The sequence below is a fragment of the Sinohyriopsis cumingii genome, chromosome 16 (genome assembly GCF_028554795.1).
Source record: "Sinohyriopsis cumingii isolate HCF-2022 chromosome 16, ASM2855479v2, whole genome shotgun sequence".
NCBI lineage: Eukaryota > Metazoa > Mollusca > Bivalvia > Unionida > Unionidae > Sinohyriopsis > Sinohyriopsis cumingii.
In genome coordinates, this window is record NC_142976.1 from 94,935,385 (window position 1) to 94,958,354 (window position 22,970).

Here is a 22,970-nt window from a genome sequence, read left to right on the forward strand (position 1 = left end):
GAACGAGGATCAAAATGAGTCACTAAATGTTCTAAGGAATAGCCCAGGCTGCGATGATGCAAAAAATACACACAGTACTGTCCACACACCAAGGAATCTGTGCCTTGTAATTTCACGTTATTGAATCGGGTGGTTTGAGCATTTCTTCTCATAAAGTCGATGATATCGTCTTCCAAAGGGGGCAATCCGTACGAATCGAAATATTCCACACATCCTTCTTGAGGAAAGTAGACGGCTACCCAGTGGGTTCCTGGGAGATGACTGTCGTCCGTGTTGATCACGTAAGCTTGATGGTCTTTAGGTTTGCGATGAGGGAGTTCATCTTTAGCACAGACGACAGGATTCCAAGAAGCTGTATAAGAACTGTGGTTCAAAAGGTAATAAAGTTCCCAGGTATCCATTGATTTGTGTGTGTTTTTTTCTTCTTCTTCACAGGTAATAATAAGTCGTCAATTCGATCCTGACTTTTGCTTGAAAATGTCTGACGAATAAACGGTTATTCGTTCTGTTTCCTCACTCTGATTCAGGAGAGCTTCGATACGATGGATCTCTTGAGTGGTTAATGGTGGACAAGAATGTTCACGCAAGTCTTTATACCACTGGTGCAACACGTCTTTGTTCGAGATGAGACTCCAAGCTTCATCCAGATACTCGTCCAATTTTTCTTCTTGACTCAACATCAGGCATTTATCGTGTTGAATTTGACTGGGATGATCGTTTTGACATCCATAGCAATTTTTCTTGATCAATTCCGTCATTTTGTCGACCAAGTGTTTGGCAAAACAGGAGACTAAATGGGCTTCTTGTTCTGGCCATCTTGACTTCATCATGATCACTTCTTCTTTTTCCACGGTCTCCTTACATTCCATGTCTAAAGTTTCTCCACTAGGTAAAGAGGGATAACAGTCTTCCATGACTTCTAATAGTCTAGAATGACTTCTCTCAAACTGTTGATTTCTATCGTATTATCAAATTCTGCATACAGGATGACGTTCAACGTTACATCATCATCACCGATTCTGTTTCCAAACTGAATTTCCACACGAATCTGGCCGGATTTTATAGGGTGGAAATGTCCCTCGTCGCTGCCTTGGTCTGGAGTGAAATCGAAAGCCCACAAAGCATAGCCTCCGTCATAATCGTCGTACGTAATGCCGTGACTGGTGTTGGTTCCTAACTGTCCCGTGGCTTCGTACAGGGACAAGTACGATCTCAAGTAATTCTTCTTCTCAAAGTCGGGTTCGAAAGGTCGGGTACACAAGGTCTTGCCATCGCGACTGACTTCGATTTTCTTCACGTTGAAGTGATGAAAGTTGAAAGGATTTTTAGTGAAGGCTCCGTTGAAGGCTTCATTCGAGACCATGCCAACGATCAAACGTTTGGGTAGCTGTCCTTGGAACAGATGATCTTCGATCATGGATCGCTGTCCCTTGGGAATGGTGAAAGTTTTCACTTCCACGCGTCGTATGGGATACTTGGCGGTCGTTCTGCTTAACGTCTGACTGATGTCGTTACCTACTTTAGGTAACACTTCCACACGGCGTACGTAGAGTCTGGCTTCTTCGATTTTGGTTTTGTAACCGTCACTGTCAGCTATTAAATGGAAAGCGGTACTGCTACGATTCAGTCTCAGGCGAACATCCACCCCGTTCAGCAAATATTTTTCTTGCAACCACATGTCCAAATGCAAACGATCCATCAGTTCTAAACTTTGGTTGACACCCATGATTCTCTTTCTTCGTTCTACAAATCCCTCATTGGTGGTTGTTTTTGATTTGGGGTCAGCTTCAAGAGTTGTTTTATCAAATTCGCCCGCTTCGTCAGGTTCCCATAGCACGCAAGCATTGAGATGAGTATCCTTGGCATCTATTCCGTACGTCAAGAGATTTTCCAGGTACCCTCGGTAAGGGTAAGTATCCATGCTGCTGCTGACCAGTTTGTTATTCAAGTACAAGTCCACTGAGCTGAACAAAGAATGCATAAAATTGTTGACGGAAGCTACTGGCTCAGTGTCTATATCATTTCCACCCTTATCTTGAACTTTGACTTTCAAGTACAAGTAACTGCTATTCAAATCGATGTAATCTTCGGGCTGTCCTTTGATTTCAAACTCGATGGGAGCGGAATCGGCCAATGAGGAGACGGGATGAAATTCCACCCATTGGGATTCTTGCATCGTCATCATGGTGGGGGGCATGGCAAACAGATCCAGTTCCGTCTTGGAACAGGCGCAAGACTCTCGGTGCATCATTTTGTTTTTGTTGCTGTGTCTCAATAATCGAAAACGTCTAAATCTCGAACGGTTCTTCTTTTCTTGGCCTTTCTAGCTTGAAGTCTGGTGAAAGGGTGTTTTCTTCTTCGTCGTCTCTTTCTGCCTTGTCCTTGCTGAATGCCTGATTCGGTAGCGTGATGGGCATTTATAGGTGTGTCTCGTCGGCCCAAAATGTCTTTGCCCGTTTGCAGCAAGACATTTTTGCCTGCCCTCATGAAGGCTTCTTTAGGGTTTTGTTTGTCGATGATGACATTTTGGAGAAATTCTTTGCCTTGCGTCAGTGCCGCATCTTTCAAGGCGTGCAATCCGCGTGTCACCATCGGTTTCAACACCGGGGCCACCGAACGAAAGGCCGATTTTAACATATCTCCTAAACCGTGTCCTCGCTGTCGAACAACCCCTCGGTACACTGGATACATGACTTACTTACGAGTCGTGAGAAAACCGTTTTCGAAAATGGAGTTTCACCGTGACTTTTCCTTTGGTGAATGGAATATTTTGTCCCAAATCTCCTTTTATAGCAATGTTGACCGTGTCCAAATACGACTTGCTGACCGGTAAATAGTGAGGATGGACAAATTCGCGGTGAACGTGGTAAGTGTTTCCACCTTCCTGGTCACTGGTTGTGGTACTATCCACTTTGAAAGGAATGACACGCAGTAACGGTACGGAGGTGTGTCCCACCACGTTAAACTCCACCACATCGGAGTACACGAACATCAAATTCAGTCCTTGGTTCAGTTCTACCGGTTTTCCAAAAGCTTTGTAAAAATCCATATTATTGTTGATCTTGGGGCTCATATTGTTTGCGACCAATGTTGAATGTCCACCCAAAATTTCAAACAAACTACCATTGAACCTGAAGGACACCAGTTGAGTATCCTGAAATTTCATCAGTAAGCGACGAGCCACTTTATGGTACTCCAGGGTGACACTTTTTTTGATTCTGTTCAGGGCTTTGGCAAAGGCGAACTCGAACCTGTCCGCAATAGTGTCCACCAAATGTTGGCCACTAAAATAAAACCCTGCCGGAATTTTGAAGGTGTAGATTTTGAAGGGTGGATTGCTGGCTTGTTTTGTGTCCCCTGAAAACCCGATGTCAGTCATGGCTTCTTGTAATTGTTGGTCAGGATTTCGACCTCAAAAGTGTTTTGCTTTTCGGTGATGTTTTGGATTTGTGTAGGGTGAATCATTTCTACTAAAGCCACTTCCCAATGGGTTTCGTGATCTAAGGGGATGGCCTGAGGTAATTTAGCCGTGTAACAGCACAACGTGTTATTGGGAAACACCTCCATGGAACTGTCACTGGGTAAGGTTAAGTAAAATTGGTTTTGGTGACTCATAATTCCAGAGTTCTGTGGTTGTCCGAGGGGATCTTACTGGACGTCAGAGGCGTGTCTCCGCCCAAAATGGGGTTCTGGTTGTGGTTGTTGGAGTGGTGACTGGCACTGGCACTGGACACAACGTTTCCGTTCGAGGAGAATTTCAGGGAGGGATTAGGAAGCAGGTAACCGATGCAACTGCTCAATAAAATGGTCCACAATTGTTTGTCTCCTTGTTGCAAACTCAAATTGGCAATGGCTGCCCCGATGACACAATACACCACGAAGATTTGGCAGAAAAAGACGATTTGCGTTTTAGGCACACGTTTTCCACACCACACCCACAAGGGTTGTTTTTGTAAATCTTGCACAGAAGAACTAGGGGAAGAAGGAGTGGTCGACGTAGCTGCGTCTGCTGAGTGAAAGGGCATGATGGTCACTTCTTCTTTTTATAGTCGATGACTTGCGAAGCGTCGATCCAAGAATCGAAACTGGGTGGATATCCTTTCCAACGTACTTTGACTTCTTTGACACGTCGTTTGCCCACTTTACGGGTTCTGCGTTCGAGAATGCTTTCGATGTCGTACACGTCGTCTTCTTTTTTGGTGACACGTTGTAACTCGGGCAAATAAAACGTTCCTTTGAGCACTTCTCCGTTCATGTCTTCCAATTTATAGACGGCAGGATGACGGCCATGCACTCGTCCAGTGACGCGAAACAGTTCGGTCGTCCAGTTAGGTAAGTAACCTTTGTCGAAAGTGCGTTTGGTTTTGCCAATGCGCACCCAATCTCCTACGGTCAACTCTCCACTTTTCTTGGGGACAGCCCTCGTCGGGGACGTACCGAACAGGCGCTCGAACACCAGCACTTCGTTGTCGGGAGTTACGTCTTGCGGGGCACGTCCGATGCTTCGATGGTAAGATTGGTTGTACGCTTGCACCAGGTGCGGTAAGATGTCGATGTACTTCAGAGTGTGGTGATGCGTAAAATATTTCCACATGCGTTCTTTCAAAGTGCGTTGAAAACGTTCCACGATGCTGGCTTTGGTTTCGGGATTCTCGGTGGTAAAAAAATGAATGTCACGTTTCTTTAATTCTTTTTGGAAAGCTTGGTTCAGAAATTCGGTGCCTTTGTCCGTTTGCCATCGAAGAGGGTGACGACCGCTTTGTTTCATTACCCGTTGCAGGGCTCGCACTAACTCGCTGCTCGATTTGGAAGTCAAGGGTACGACCCAAGCAAATTTGGAAAAGACGTCGATGACACAAAACAAATATTTGTAACCACGATTATAGCTGGCCAAATGAGAGACATCGGCTAAATCGGCTTGCCATTGATGATCGATGCCTTCCACTCGGGTGCGACTTCTGGCAAACTTGCATCGAATGGGTTTGTGTAAAGTGTAGGTAGCTTGTTCTTGTAACCATCGTTGCACTTGAGGTAAACGGAGACTTTTCAGTTGCGTTTTGGCAGCATGATACAATTTTTGAACTCCTGCGTAACCTGCAGGATGGGAGGGATCGTAGTAAATGCTGGCTAAGACTTTTTCCATTTTTTTGTGTTGGTTGGTGTGTTAATAAGACACCCACTCTTGGAGGATGCTACTCTTTTTCTCTTGGGGTACTTTCTTGGATTGCAATGCTTTGCGTGTGCGGCCGGCAATAGGTGTCGAAGAGGAGAAGGATGTCTGAGCGGGGGATATCGGTTCTTGTTTCACTTCTGTCTTCACTTCTGTCTTCACTTTCTTTTTCTCTTGTGAGGAAGAAGGGGTGGCCATCATCTTTTTAATCCATCCAATTCTGGAGGTAGGTGGTGTTGTTAACTTGCGTACTTTTTCTGGTGGAGTTTGAAACCCTTCCTCTTCTTCTCCTTTTTCTGTCTTGGTCACGGGTACTGGCGGTACTGGTACTGGTACTGGTGATGGTGCTGGACTTTTCATCAAGGTCTTAAAATCTTTCAGAGTGGGTAAAGCTGTTTCGTCTAAAGCTTTCTGGTGAAAGAGTTGCAGTCGTTGCAAGAGTTGACCGTACTTTTGCGATTTTTCTGTTTCGGACAAATCTTGGCGATCCATCAAGGACTGCAATTCGTGTTGTAACTGGGACATCTCGCTCAAATTGGGATTGGGAGGTAAATGCGGGGTGCGTTGTTCTTGCCACCGATGGTATTCCATCCATCGTTTTGAAGGCACTAAAGCTAGTTTTCGTCCTTCCATGGGGTTGTCAGGGGTCGATTCTGAGATCTTGGGACTTTCGAAGGCCTTTTTATCTTGCTCCCATCAGTCCTCCCAACATGGTTCCCAAGACTCCTTTCAGTATGGGGCCTAACAAGAGAGGCAAAATGCCTCCACGTTGGACCAACATCTTCTTTTTTTGACGAATGGGAATTTTCTTTTGAACCATTTGGCGAAGAACGTGGCGATGTTTGCCTAAGCATTGTTTCTGGTGTTTGGACAAAGGGATCGTGCCTTTCAAAACGTTCAAACAACATTCGCACACGGTATCGATGACCTCTTTGGAGGCCGTTTGAATGAGTTTTTTTCGTAGGGGTGGAGAAGCTTTGGACAGGACAGATAACAGGTCCCCATGTTTGGCTAAACGTGGTGGCAGTCCTTTCCTTTTCTTTCCTTGGGGTTTTCTGGAGGGTGACATCTTTGAGTCTTTAGGAGCACCAAAAGAACACTGATACCCTACTTGGTCACAGGCCTTTTTTATACTGGAACGCGAAGCCACTGATTGTCTTTACGGCGTATCAACTTCATGACAGGCATGACACGTCGTGCAGGGGTACGTAACGGACTAAATCGAGTCAGTTCTTGCTTGGACAAATCCAGTAAACTTTGTAACATGCCCGATCTTTCATGGACTTTGATTTTGGGAGAAGGTAATTTGTGAACAGCAGCCACTGCCGCTAAATTGGAAGGTCCTGCCACTGGGGAAGTTCTTTTGGGGGTCATCAACGGAGAAGTTCTTGGTGTGATTAACGTCTCCAAGTACTCTTCAGTTCCTGGTGACATCAACGGAGAAGTGGATAAACGTGAGGCTGTCGGAGACACAGTCACCGCTGTGGAAGGTCGTGGTTTGCGAGTGTAAGGTTGCGTCCTGGCCGCAGTGCCTCTCTTGCGACTAGTTTTCTTCTGTGGACTTTTCTTTTTCTGGGGACTTTTTCTCTGTTTCTTTTTCTGGGGGCTTCTTTTCTTTTTCCCGGGTGGTGTCTGGTAAGAGGAGGGTCCCGCCACTGGAGAAGTTCTTCTCTTTGGGGACCTGGTCTTTTTCTTTTTCTTCTTGGGGCTTCGTTGGACTTTTGTCTTAGGGGTAACTTTGGGAGCATTAGGATCCCATCTTAAGAGTGAGCGAATGATGACCGCTCCTAGAGTACCGCTCCCTCCAGGTTTCAAAATGATTTGTTTTTGGTTTGAGTGTCGATGCGGGGATCGGCCAGTTGGACCAAAGCGACTTTGTTTCGATCGAAAAAGCGTTTGGTTAGATGAGGAATCTGAATGATTCCTTGGAGTAATTGACGTGCCGTCACCGTGAACCATCGTAAGACTTCTTTGAGACTAGCTTCTAAGACACGAGCTCGTGTTTGTGGATCTTTTTCTCGACTGATGCCATACAAGGCACGAATCAATTTGACGGGAAGATGCGACTGAAGGGACGTCATGTTCACACTGTGTGAGACAGACGAAAAAGGGTCTGAGGTTTTTATAGATTTTTTTATGGGGAGTGAAATGAAGTCGAGGACGGAGACGTGTACAGGACAGGCCCTCCGTCTTGGCACCAGTGGTGAAACAAGTGGGTACGAAATCGCAAATCCTCGGGAGTGGTAGGTTTCAAATCGACGAGTAAATAGGCGTGTGGCGTTTGAGTAGCATCGTCGTACGCCTGAGTCAGCCAAGGCGTTCCTAACTGTTTGGCTAAGACTTGCACTTGCGATTTATCTCGAGGGCTTTTAAACAAGACCACGTAATGCGCATTGAGACTGATGGTGCGATGGGCTTTACTTTGTTGAAACAAATTTTGGGTGATGTAAATGACACTGGCATTACGGTGATGCCCTTTGCGCGTGAACCACAATTTAATTTCTTCTTCGTCTTCTCCTAACATGTCGTCGAAAATGACCAAATGGGTTTGACGGGAGTCAGAGACGATGCCGTCGTCTTCTTTAGGAATGCCTTCCACAAACACGATGGAATCGCCTTGACTTTCTCGCAAGAGGCTGTACGCCGATTGCCACTCTTTGTAACACCACACGATCCGTTGAGGGGGTCGATCGATCAAATGATGTTTATGTTCGATCAAACGTTTGACGAATTCGGTTTTGCCTGAACCGCTAGGTCCAGCAATGAGCATGTTAAAGGGATGGCGAAGATACAAAGCCTCCCAACTGGCACGATCTAAGTGTTCGTCGATGACTTTGACAGTAGAGGAAGAGGGAGCAGAGACAGCAGAGGTAGCCATGGTGTGAGAAATATCACTTGTGACACGAAAAAAACAAACAAGACAAGAGTTTATATACTTTTTCAGAACACGTTTATTGAATGTTTTTTTCAAACATGAATACTAAAGACAAAAATACATAAAAGCCAAAGGCTTAAGTACAAGGATAAAAGGCACATGATAACTATGAACGTGGAATAAACACAAGTGACTGTACAACAACATGTTTTGGGTAATGTTCTAACCAGTTCTATAGTAGGGGGTAAGGTCACACAAGTGTCCTCCCGAAAGGGTCTTTCAGGCCTGTCCACGACAGTCCTGTCCTGGGTGACGGGTTCTTCTGGCACCGTCACTAACACAGGTTGAAAAGTAACTTTTTTCCTTGAACAACTCTCGTGCATACTGGGCCACTTCTTGGGTCCAAGCCTCAAAACCCCATTCTTTCCAGGCACGGACATCTGTCCAATGGGGGTGTAAGTCACAAGCTACACACACATCGTCATACACGTCTTGGGTAGCTAAAAGTTGACGAATCTTTTTTTTCCTGTTGAGGTCGAGAAGTATCCAGATGAAACCGCAAGGCTTTGAGCAAAAGGAGTTTTTCGTGACCATTTAAGGCCATGGAGGTGGTAAGTACTGATCGTAAAGAGTCCACAAAGAATCGGCTGGTAAACGAAATCCTAGAAAACAAGTCACTAAGACACACACCACTTGTCGTCCCAAATTGAATGGATACAGTTCTTGTAATAATCGATGGTAATGATCCACGGTTTGAATATGGTCATTGAGTTCCTTCCACGGAATCTGTTGGATGACATGTGACATAAGTCGTGGCATGGCAGCCTGTTTTTATAGTCTCTTTGTTTCGGAAACAATACACGTACTTTCTAGCCAGAGATCTTCGTTCTCCAGTAGGGAATCTAAATCTTGCATACTGTAACCGAAACTTCAGAGTTCGTTTAGAAGTTTCCTCTTCCTCTAAGTAGATTCCACGTAAAATATGTTGATAATCCTTTACCTCGTCTTCCTCAATGTATTGCTGTAGGTGAATCTCGAAGTAACCAAAATCATGAACATTTCGATCATTCACTAACTCAAAGTGTTGAACAAGGTCTGACCACTGAAACAATTTCTGACGAATCAGTTCTCTTATACCCTTCAGGTACCAGTGGTTAAAGATCTGGTGACGTAACGGATGCAATTGTTCTTTACGTTTCACTTGTATTTTGACCAGCTCTCGGTAAATCCTTTCTCTCAACTCCACAGGCAAAGCACGAATGTTCTCTAGCAAAGTATCCATGAATAGGTCATACTAAATCCTCTTTGGTCTGACACAAGAAATGTACTGTTTGCACAAACATGGTTTTAATTCATTGTCGAATCTAAATCGTTTCACCACTAATCTACACATTACAATTCGTTCAGAAGTTTCCTCTTTTACCAAGTTGACATTGCGTGAAAGATGTTGGTAATTCGTTAACTCTTCCTCTGGAATTCGATGCAGTACGTTTACAATGTAGTAGATAGAATCGTCAATACCAAACCATTCCTTTTTATAACCAGGAGGTCGTTGATCAATGTCTGTCCAATGGAACAGTTTCAACTCAATCAGTCCTTGTATAGCATTCAGGTACCAGTGGTTCAAACACCGGTGACGTAACGGATGCAATTGTTCTTTACGTTTCACTTGTATTTTAACTAGTTCTCGGTAAATGCGTTCTCTCAACTCCACAGGCAAAGCACAAATGTTCTCTTGTAAATTATCCATGAACAGATTATTATGGTAAGAAGTTACTTCAATGTCTCGGTCCCACTAAGGGTAAGTAATGACAATTCGGTGACCATCGAGCATGTTCTACGTAGGCCGAATCTTGCGGTTCCCAGTGGTGAAGTGACACACCGCAACTGAAGCACTTGACTTTATCTCCTTCACCCAAGTAGAAAAATCCGGCTCTGGCTAATTCTTCGGGGGTCGGTCCTCCCAGATACTTAGGCCATTTTCCTTTGAACGATTGAAGACGATTTTCAAAGTCGCAGTATTCCGACAAACGCACAGGGAACGAATATTCGTCTTTCATAGGTTCGTTTCGATGAGGGTTAAGTGACATAGGTAGGAGTTTGCTCAGGGCTGGATGACATCCGTAAGGGGGTAGACGTGAAGGTGGACATTCCCCTTTAAAACGAAACCCAGTAAAATGTCCAAGAGGACGAGCGGCATCACTTTCGCATCCCACAGGTTTGACACGCACAGCATCGCTTTCCATGATAGGGGTAGGGACACTAAAGTTCCCATGATGCTTTACGGCATCGCTCAGGTCACAACGTACAGCATCGTACACATCGCAAGGCTCACAATCGCACTCGTCTGCAAACTCCGTTACGCAATTACAATGGTAACCACATGGACAATCGCAGTTTCCTTCCGGACATTTTCCGTCGCAATGCCTGGGTCTTATCCATTCAGTATTAGTCACACTAGAGGAAGATACAACTTTTTTACAATCCCCAAACTGGAACGATGTCTCTTTCAAAGTATTCATCTTGTTCGCTCGGTCTTGGTAGTCCCAATGAACTATCGATCTTGCCTAGGGTTCCTTTTTATATACAGACCAATACCAACGTGACCGTACGGTAAGGTGAAATGATTGGGAAGTCGCACTCGCTTCTGGTACACGATTTGATAGACTTTTTCCAAGGGTCGACTGACGATGTGGTGAGTGGGTAAACGTACAATCTTGTTCGGTTGATAGGTGGTCACTTTAAAGTTTCCATCCTCTCCCGATTGCAAGGCTTCTTTCAATACCCCAAAGTTGACCACTCGACTGGTACGATAATTCAGAGTCAGTCCTTTCACTTTGCACGTCGTGTGCACTTCTCCTTGTTTGTCCCGGTATTCGTAGCCGTAATTTTTGGGACCACCACTGACGAAACTTAGAATCTTGTCGTCGGGATGCTCGTCTGTCCAGGCTCCTAAACGGTCTCCTTCGATGTTAGGGTGATGTTGAATCGGGTGATGGATGTAAATGCAACTGTCCGTGTCAAAGTACAGGACGCGTTCTTCTAACAGTTCTAAAGCTTCGTACAATTTTAAGCGAGCATGGGCTGTCACGTAAGCCGCAATGATGACATTTCCAAAAGGGTCGTCTGGTACAAAGTCCAGATCTTCTTCGTAATTGACCAAGATTAAATTCTCTCGAACGACGTCCACGTGTTTCATGTATTTGGTTTTGTCGTGAATCATCTGGAAGTAGCGGGAAGGTTCTGTCAAATATTCCGTCTTGGGTAAACACGGTCGTTGTGCCATTTTACCCCACAAGCAATTTAACATCACTTTGGCAAACGATCGCCTGCCTTCGTTTTTTTCGATGTGGTCTAAAGTGATGCCTTCTTGTTCGTAGTATTTCTCTTTGAATTTTATTTGGTCTTCGGGAGTGTGACACCAGGACGGATAGCCGCTGGCTTCTTGCTTCAGTTTCAAAAAGGCATCCACGTAGTCTGCGAAAATGCCTTTCTGAGTAGGGTCACCCTTGTGGTATTGTTGTGTCTTGGGAACGTGGCAAATTTCGTACACTTCTAACAGTTGGTATCCCATGTCCACAGCTTTGAACAATTCTACGCTGACCCAGGTTCCCGTCAAGGCCCGTTCTTCCTGGCTGTGCTGACAAGGTTGGTCTTGGTTGCACGTTTCGGCACAAGAACGGCACAAGGGAAACATCAGTTTGCCTTGAGAATGGTGAGGTAAGACGGGATGGTATAGGTTCGTGGGAGGCAAAACTTTACACTTGATCAAGCCTTCGTATTGTCGAATGTTTTTCAGGTCGATGTGTTCCGTGAACAATTGCGGGTGCCCTACAGGAAAGCGACAATATTTGCACACGTAGGGATACAGCGAACACACGTCCAAGTATTTGATTTCTTCTCCTTTCTCTTCGTCGGCTTGGTACAGCAAACAGGTGGCATTGGTCCTTCCTCCGTACAAACTATCCCTCGGGTTCAGCGGGTCCATGAACTGGTAACTTTCCACGAGGCGTTTAAACTCGGGATCGGTTTTCATACGGTGATCGTACTCGTGTTCCCACATTTCCACCACTTGGTATCCTTCCTGTTCTAACTTTAGGCGCCGCTGACAAGTGTCCTGGTACAAGTCTTCCATGGTTCGTTGCAAAAACTGATTTTTAGTGCCACGGTCAGGGTAACAGACGGGACATCCGTGAAATAAGCAACCGTTAAACTCGTACACGATCTTGGGGTTTTCTAAGTCCCAGCCATCGACCGAATACGTTCCGATGGTCTTTTCGCCCCCTCCGTTGCGGGCATGTTGAATCCACTTGTCTTCCTTGTCGCACAAGTAATGTAACCAACGTAGGGCTTTGACCGAGTATTGACGTTTGACAAAGTGGGTCGTTTGAGGACTGATGACAGCCACGGTGTTTTGAGGCATGAATCGTTGTCGATACACTAAGGAACACGCTTTGGCAATGGTGCAAGCTTCTTTCAAAGGATCGACCCCTCCGTGTTCCATGAACAGTTCTCGAAATTTTCCACAGCAACGCCGTAAAATGTCCACGTCGGAACGACAATACTTTAGCATTTCTTCCTGAAAGTCGAAAGGGTCCGAGGCGTGAATCTGGTACCAAGCGTAGAAAGCTTCTCGTTGTTCGGTACGCATGTTGTCGGGGTCGTAATAGTGAGCCTCAGGCAAATGGGGTAGAACAGCATGTTGATTGGCTTCCGTATTGAAAAAGTGTGGAAAGTACCCTTTAGCCATTTCTGTCATTCCAAACGTTTTAGGCATTCGACTTAAAGGCATGGCCAAGTAACTCATCGAATCTTTAAACTGTACTTGTCCCACTTGCATGAAAATGATTTTGGCTCCGTTGAAAGTCACTTTAGGACGCTCGGTGCCTTGTTCCGTATAGTACCTCAAAAGAAACAGTCCATCGTATCCGGAAAAATTGTGAGCCATCACCGTGGCATGACGATGACAATCTCCGTAACGTTCGATGTCCTCTTGGCTCCACGTCTTGTCGACGGGGTCTAAGACCCATTGGGCAAAATCGGCTAACGTGTTTGGTCCCCGAAAGATTTTTTCACGTCCTCCAGGAATCTTGCTGCAGTGAGGGCAATGACTGAAGATAGGTTCTTGAATGCACTTCTCGCACGCTCGATGAGCCACGCAGAAATTAGGAATGTGAATGCCAGTCTCTTGCATGCATTCGAAATCGAAAAAGATGAAATTGCCTTTCTTCTTGTGACCGTCCTCTTTCTCTGTTTGGGGTTGGTATTTTTGCACGTAGCATTGGTGTTCCAAGTCCACGATGTGGTGACAAATGTGACATTTTTTCTTTCCTGAACATACGTGTGCCTTGGTATTATTGGTACGTATGACTTGTTCACACGTAGAGCACAATCTCAGGAGTTGACAAGCGCATTTTTTCTGTGAACCTTGCGTCTTCAAATGTTGTTGGTAACAGGTAGGGCTGACAAACATGCGCAGACAAGTTGAACAAGGCACTGGTTCTTCGCTCAGACAGGGTGAAGAGGCCAAACATCCTGTGCATTTCGATCCACAATGCTTGTGTTGCTCTCGATTGTTATAACCATGGTCACATTTCTCACAGTAATAACCGTATCCCAGGAATCCGGGGATACTGGTAATGGTATCAAAATGGTCATCGTGATGATAAACATGAATGTATTTTCCGTCCTTAAAATCTTGGCCTCGAAACAATAGAGGCCCGCGCATTTCTTGAGGGTGCACTTTCAAGGTGTATCGTGGAGCTAGGACATCTTGCAATTTTTGCATCTCAGGAATGCCACAGGGTGTGTCTTTGGACAGTCCGGCTTGTTGTAACAGGAGTTCTGCTTCGTTTCGTTGTTTGGCTCGGTCGGAACGTTGAATAGTGTTCCAGGTTCTTTTCCATTCTACCGTGTCGTTCTTGTTGGCATAGGTTCGTCCCACCACGATGGCACGGGCTAAACACATCTGGTCATGAGGGTTGTTAATTCGGACGAGACTCTTTTTGGTGTTGCGAAGGTCGTCCACCAATAACATCTTTTTGCGTCCAGTCCCTTGAGGAGGAGAGACGTGGGTCATGTCCAGTGTGGCTTTACCATCGGTGATGTCAAACTGATCATTAGATTGTTGTACGTGTTGAATCTTGTCCATGACTTTGGAAGCAGTCAATTCTGCAGGGGTGCTAAACTCGGTCCAAACAGGGGATTTCAAACCGTCGTGTTGTATGGAAAGTCTCAAGCGATCGTCTTCTTTGGGTTGACATTGTCGCTTGAGTGCAGTGAGCAGAGAATCCCACACCTCAGTGATGAACACTTCTGCTTTCTCTAACGGCACTTCAGCCTTGAAATCTTTAAACTTCACCGTGTATTTGTAAGCCGTGGTTCTAAATTTTCTAGAGGAGCGCTTTTCCGTCTCTCGAATGGAATAGTACTTTTCAGGGTTGACTAAGGGTGGTGAACTTGGTTTAGAGGGTTCGGATTCTGGTTCACTCATGTCCTCTTCAAAATCACTGGCATGAATTTGTGCCAAGATTTCAGCCCTGGTACGAGGCGATAGATCACGTTTCTGCCTCTTACTTTCTTCTTCTTCTTTCTTCTCGAATGAATGGGATCGTTTCATCTTGAAAGCAAAAAGTCAAATGACTCAAGTTCAAACACCATGAGCTACTTTATAGTCATAGCAGACCAGTGTATATAAAAGGGTGTGTGTCTTGTCCTTTCACTATTCATTTCACTCTCAAGCCGAGCACAACGATGGAAGAGACTAACCAGATGGAACGTTTCGTCAGAGCTTTGCGAGGGGTCATTAGAAAATTCTCTTCAGACCAGCCTACGGACTACTCTCCTTCCTTTCGAGATAAAAGTCAAGATACTTGCTATATCTGTCAGAAGAAAGGGCATTGGTCTTCAGAGTGTCCAGACCGTCAAAAAAGAAAAAAAAAACAGGGGATAAAAAAGACAAAAGTCAAGATACCTGTTATTATTGTAAAGAAAAAGGACATTGGTCTCCAGATTGCCCAAAAAAGAAACAAGAGGAGTCAGAAGAAAAGAGGAATTCTTCAGAAGAAGAGAGGGATTCTTCAGAGGAAGAGAGGGATTCTTCTGAGGAAGAAAGAAGACAGGTGAAGAAAAAGAAACAGGAGAAAAAAAGAAGAAGGGAAGAAAGCGAGGAGGAAGAAGAGGAAAAGAGTGTGACGGTGAAGAAATTCAAAAAACAGAGAGACTAAACAAAGAGAAAAGAAGAAATCAATGAACTTTTCATTAAAGTGTTATGTTGTGAATTGTGAATTGGATTGTAACAATGGATAAAAGAATAAATTAATGATAAAAGGTAAGTGTCTTTGAGTTTTGATTTTAAAATAAGAACGTACACTCACGCACTCATACACAGACACGTACTATAAGGGTAAAATGGGTGGGTTTTTTATTGAGTTATTGGCAAATTGAAATTGCATTTCTTTTCGAGAAATGTGGGTGGCCCTGAAAAGGGCCTTTTTCTTCATGGTGAAGGGGTGAGTTTAAGCAATCAACTTTAACTGCCTTATGCCTTTGCCACGGCCAAGGCCTACTTCTGGACTGCGTAATGTTGATGATGATAATGATTGGGTTGAAATCACTAAGGGTGGTACGGTAGGCTTAGTCACAGGGTTGACGTGTTTAGCTCGGGAAGGTCGTATTCTCTTCGGTCGTGAGAAAGAAGTCTGATACATTTGTTTCAGACTTCTTAACTCCGCTAAAATGTCTAACAGTACCGTGACCGTTTGATTCTCACCCTCTATTTTCTTTGCTGTAACTTCTTCTTGCTGTTGCTGCTGTTGTTTTTTTTCTTACCTCTTCTTCTTGTTGCTGTTGCTGTAGGAGAAAAGCCTGTTCTGCTTCCTTTTGTCGTTGTATAAATTTCTCCAATTCTTCTTTCTGTCTCTGTCTAAAATTCTCCACTTGCGGTAATGAAGAAGGTAACGAAGGTTCCGGAACAAATTCTTGCGAGGAGAGAAAATCCACAAAATCCCAATTCACCTCTTCTGAAAGTAAGTCCGGGTTCCCTTGGGCAGTCTCCCCTGTTGGTGCAGCCCAATGGATCGTTTTCTGAGTTTCCGTCATGTTGAGTCACTGTCGCATAGATTGACTGCACACAAGCGCTAGCGAATCTATATAGACTACGTGACGTCACAGACTGCTCTCTTCGGATTGGATGTGGGCTGACTGAATTCTGTAACGCGTGTTCGGATTGGTGAATGAACTCAATCCGTTTCAGTCCTTTCTGTCCCTATAAATAAGCGCAGTTCACTGCATTGATTCACTTATTCTCGGAGCCTCAACATGTGGACAGACGTTGAATCTTCAACCCTTGTGTCAACAATGATGTTCAGGACGGACATGCTCATGTATGTCCGATCCAAGTGGACCGTTGTCCACAGGACCAACAGCAGCCTGTGGATAAGAAGAGTCTATATAGAGAGACAAGGTTGCCTCAAGCGGACTCTGATGTATGGCCCTGCTGTAAGACGAAGTTTGAGGACAAGAAGATGTCGCAAATGCCCTTTATGTTAAGGGCATATTAACATAAACCAAAGGCCCTTTTCAGGGCCAGCCATATATCTCGAAAAGAGATAGCCTTTGAATTGCCTACCCCTTTTTTTAAAATTTAAAAAAAAAATCCCATGTTAAATTCCCCTTGTACGTAAAGTGACCCACGATTTATTCCCATGTTAAATTCCCCTTGTACGTATAGTATCCCACGATTTATTCCCATGTTAATTCCCCTTGTACGTATAGTATCCCACGATTTATTCCCATGTTAATTCCCCTTGTACGTATATGTTCCCACGATTTTTCGCCATGTTAAATTTCCATTGTACGTATATGTTCCCAAGGGGGTCTGTAATGCTAATTTCCATTGTACGTAATGTATCCCCCTTCACTACTCGCGATCCAATGGTAAAGTTGTTATGCCATTTCATTTATCCGTTCAATTATAGTTTTCTAAAACTTATTATTACAAAATTAAATAACGAATGTACTGTTGATATTTCTTTCCCTCTTTTTTGCGATGTTTGTCTGAAAATGTTACCATGTTAGATCATAATTTCTTCACCGTCAAAATAATGAAAGCTGTCAAAATATGAATATTATTTACCCTAGAATATATCAAATACAGAATCCAATTGTGTACAACACAAGTTTAACGGTGTTACTAATAATAATTAATAAAGATTTTTTTAAAAACCTAAAAGAATAAAGCTTTGAAGCCGTCGAGCTTTTTAATAGACAGAGGAACTATTATGTTCGTTATGCATAACGTAATTAATACATTTGATTTTTGTAGCCTCAGTTACTTCAAAGTTGTTACAGTTTAGTTCCAAATATCAATAGAAGCCCGGATTTTGGATTTTGGCATAGTGTACAGTTATTTCTTGGCCTTCAATTTGAAACCTCATTACATATCTAATTCTACCTGCTAATATTTAAAGTTTGAGTGAAAAAGACGATATAATTTATACTGGACATGTAATTTGGCTGTGGGCGTTGTATTTTAATACAACTGTTTTGAGAATTAATCACAGATAACAAGAATAGCTAACATATTTCGTAAAAATTACTTTGCACGTTTAATTAGTGTATTGCGGATCAGTCGATTAAATCTATTTTATATTATTATTATTAAATGCCACTACTGAGCAAGCAAACTTTCAGGAAGTTACAACGGTTTTGTCGGTATTACGTAGATTCAAAATTAAGATATAAACGAAAGAGTAATGGAGATTTCAAAATCTTTGATAAAACAAATTTGAACCACAAAACTACTGCATTTTAGGATAGGAAATTCTGTCCAAGCAAACATGAAACACGTAATGCATGTATTTACCAACGAAATGGTGCCTTTCTACATAAACCGCTTGGATAATAAATCACACTGTATAATTTAAATATTTGACCAGAAGACTTCTGATTGTTCTAAAGAAATTTTGGTTACCTTAGAATTGTGATTGCAGTAATCATGAAAGGCACAAGGCTATGATCAATCTGATAATTCCGAAGGTTTTCATTAATATTTTTTTCTAGACTTGTATGTGGATATTCAATTAAGATGATGAATGCATAAATACAAATGAAATATAAAATGCTACTAATGTCAACACGATCTATATTGGGTGAAGAATGTTATGTGGGTTGACAGTATTTTTACTATCAATCTACGAATTATGTCATGGATTGAGCTACAAAACGTATATCATTTTTACGGACATGCAATCAGTTACAATTAAACTGTAATTTCCTGATATTTAGACTGAGTGAACAAAGGCACTTTGTATATGTGCAAAACTGTTACGTACAGGTCAGAAACAACACAGACTTAATCTGCTTTTCTTTCAAAAACCAATAGTCTATAAAGCATTGAACTATATCATCGTTTTCTAGTTCGGTACAAAATAAATCCTGCAGACATCTCGTTTGACGCTCAATGATTGTTACTAAACGTTTTCGTTGTGATAAGAAAGATTCTGGCTCGGTACCATGGTCCGACATGGTTCGATAAAAACGATTCAAACATGGTACCATGGTCCGATTAGGTTCGATAAGAACGATGCAGACCTGTACTATGGTCCGATTAGGATCGATAATAGCGATTCAGACTCGGTACTATGATCCAGATAGGTTCGATAAATCTCTGAACGCTATGATAATGCATTGGGAATGAAATCTAAGATCAACGTTTAGTTTACACTGGTTTACTTTCATATTTGTTCCAATATTCCAGGACACCAAACGAAAGTAATTAATAACATTATTAGTTATTTCATATATTTATTTTATTTATTGTTACTGTGTTGATTATTTGCGTGAAGCTCATGCTGAGCTCTATTTCGCTACAACATGACTCGAATAATTAATCTATACTTGCAACACAGAAACTTAAAACTTAGCAAATTTGCCAGCAACAATTAATCTTCTTCCCGCTTAATTGTTTATTCAATGGGAACGAAACAAGTTAGGAATTAGATACGAACGAAATTTGCAGCATCAAATAAACCATACATCATAGCGTAGAACAAATATTTTTCAAAACTGGGCGATCGAATAAATACTATAAATAAAGTTTCACGGCAGCGATCCAGGATAAATGTTATAGAAAAATAAGGTCTAAGTATATCGTAATTGAATACAAAACACAATGGGTACTGCTAATGGAGACCTAGATAGAAAGACCTAAAGTAAGATAATGAGTGAACGAGAGATGATATTTGAATAGATTTGTGAATCCGCCTTATATTAGCTCGGATAAATCATTTAGAATGCTAAACTAAAACGGGAACATGAAGTCTCTAAAGAAATCTCGCATTACGTCAGATGGACTTCTTTTCACCTCACAAAAAAAAAATAAAAAATAAAGAAAAATAAAAAAAACACACACACATTTAACCGCGATTAAAGTTTTACTATTACGAATATGATTCAGCAGTTTTTTTTCATTCCCTAAATACATCTGGTGAGGAAAATACAAAGTACTGTTCGCAGTGTACTTTTCTTTTGTGAATAGATTTGGGATATATTACGAAGAAGATTGCGACTGCCACTCTATTGAGGTTTGTCTTTGTAAGGAAAATCAAGGAAGGATAAAAATTGCTGTGTGCTCTGATCTATATATTCCATATCCCTTTGTCGGCAGTTATTACTAGCTAGGTTATGTCATGATCGGAAACTTGCATGGGAAACAGTGACCTATATTCGATATGAAGTTCGTATTTACGGAACATGTATGTATCTTGCTAAGTTAAATGTTCACAGTGAAATCTGATACTTGAACTATGGAAGCTGTCTGTTGTCTTTCTCTAGAAGAGAAATTAAAAACCAAATTCTTTACAAGACTAGAAATTAAGCATACACAAGAAGAGTGACACCAATAGATGACACTATGCTGTACAGCGCCTTCTTTCATTTCTTGTTTAATACATAATGTTTAATGCAATGTCGAAATTGTAAACATAAAGCTGGAAACTGCAAAAACGTGAATTCATAAGCAAATAGTAATACATTTTGCAAAGAAAAACCGGTATTTTACATTTGGAACGCTATAGAAACACAATGTGTCTATGTTTTTAAAGATGGTGCTAACGTGCCTTTTTCTAAGAGGCCGTTATGGCGAATATTTTAATTTATATTTTGATGAAGGCCAGAAACTCAAAACTGATCGTATGAAGGTCATTTTTAAAATAAAAATTGTACTTAGTGAGATTTATGGTACTGTCAGGTCAATGTTGGTCTGATACAGTAAGCGAGAGAAAGGTGATACCGTGCCAAAGAACATTTAGTCAGCTTTAGAACATAAAAACCATTGTCGATCTGGTAAACTCCTACATGCCTTTGACCATCTGGTAAATCCCTACGTTGCCAGCCTTTGATCTCTCCACATGGCTAGCATTTGACCACTCCCTACATGGTCATCCTTTGATAACTCCCTACATTGCCATCCTTTGATAACTCCCTACATTGCCATCCTTTGATAACTCCCTACATTGCCAGCCTTAGACCACTCCCTATATTGCCAGTCTTAGACCATTCCCTACATGGCCAGCCGTTGACCATTCCCTACAGGCCAGCCTTTGACCATCTGGTGGTAATTCCCTTTATGGTCAATATACAAATGTAACAGAGTGATCCGGCTTGGGGTCATATTACAGTGAAGGTCAGATTACAGTGAAGACTCTAAAAGCAATTTTGTGAATAAGATGTTTATGTGTTGTGATTGAAATATTAAATCGGACACAACTCTCGTGTGCATTAATTCCAACAATGGATTTGACAAAAATGATGCACATAAAGTGAAACTGATAAAAGGAAAACTGATTTTTGTGATTTTGATTTTTAACGTAGCTTTAAAAATTTTTCAGTCATATCGCTACGATGTCTGCAGTGTGACAGTTTATAGTGATGTCTAGCACTGGGGCATTATGCCGCAGACATGTAGCATGATGTCCCACCCAGTCACATTATCCTGACACCAGGCCGACCATTCCTAACACTAACCTCTTAATGCTGAGCGCCAAGCGAGGCAGCTGTTAGTACTATTTGTGTAAGTCTTTGATATGACTTGGCCATGGATCGAACCCACGACCTCCCGCATCCGAGGTGGACGCTCTAACCACTAGGCCACCGGAGCGGTCTAAGGAAAAGTAATTTTTTTACTAAATGGAATGAATTATAAAACATGCGACTTAAACAAGTAGTCAACAAAAATTAATCAATAGAAATTATACACAAAATATGATCAACTTACGAATCTCTCAGCATGGAAGAACTGCATCACGTTTTGAAAAATATTAATTGATATACCACAAGTTCAGATTATAAAGCAGAGCAGAGTCGATTTCACTTTTACTTGTTTAATGAGAACCGTATCATTATATTTGCCCATTTTATCACCATTCAAACTCATTATACAAAACCCTTACATCAGAGTAAAGTTGGGTTAGGTTTTGGGTTACAACCAGATAACCGTGAACCTACCCCGTTCACGACATTCTTTCGCATGGATTGTAAAATAGTTAGAATGTGTTTCACTGGCCTATGATGCAAATAATCATCGGACCTTCCATACATAATTTTATACCAGTCTGGGGCGTCTGAATCCATTGCGTTACATATGAAAAAGAATTTGGAGTCGTATTTTGTGAGAATTATTTTATATATGTAACAAAAGCGCAACATCAACGCGTATTTATTGCCTAATTATTGCCTAATTTTTGCCTAATTGCCAGATGTAAACGATATGAACTGCCAACAAAAGTCATAAAGAAAATTATTGTTTGACCTTGCAATAAGAACTTAATTTCTTTAATTTTCTGTTATTGTCCTGCACATATAGAACATGGTTATTTTTATCAGTGTGAAATAGATCATTTGACGGCATCATCAATAAAAGATAATTTATGGCAAAGGTTCCCAAAATAATATAATGAGTCTATATAGTGTTTTCAGTGCTTACGTGTTGAGAAGTAAGCATTTTATTTTAAGGATTACTATCTCTCTCTCTCTGAAAAGAAGAAAGAATGAAATGTATATTTATTTACAAATTAAACAAAATATGAGCATATTAAGAAACGAGTTACGCCAATTGTTGTATAGTTTATATGATACATCAAAAATACAAGGAAGAATAGCGACGTAAGGCAATTCTCGTTGCTTTCGGGTTTTGCATGCATAAATGAAGACCTCCATTGTGTTCCCTTAGCTGGGATTCAGCTCGTGTCACATGTTACGGTACATTTTACCTTCTTGTACAGATGCATGCTTACACGAAATAAATTTTTATAGAAAGACACCAGCATAATAAACCGGTTAGAAATGTACCTAAGTTCCAATCCACTTGGCACACGCTCATTCATTCAAATAGAACAAGGTAGAATGAATGAACTGTATGTGAGGAGATTGGGAGTGATTATACTTTCAAAACCGTAGCCTCCTAAGACAAGCCATTTATTTTATTTTTGCAACAGATTTTAATCTTGAATAATGGGTCATTGGTTGGTTTTCTTTACTTTATTCAGTATACGTATGAAAGAACAATCAACATACCAATCAAGGGGATGCATTAAAGTTGTTAGATGTACAAGGCTTCCTAAGATGTAGAGTTTTCGGTTCACATACAAAATATTTAATAATTTGGCAATCTGAAACTGGCATACCATCCGGTTTGCGTTTGGTCAAAATTGTTAAAGCAATGGTTCTCTTTTCTTCAGTGAAACAGGATCTTTAAACTAAATGGTATCCTATGTGACGGTGAAAACTAGTTTTTTGTTTTTGCAGAGTGTGCATAAAGCCATAACGAGAAATGTACGCCATGAAATTATATTTTCAGCTCGAAAAGTTACTGTTTGAAAATTGTTCGGAATTTTCAATCTCAAGAGTGCTTGCGTAAACATCGTA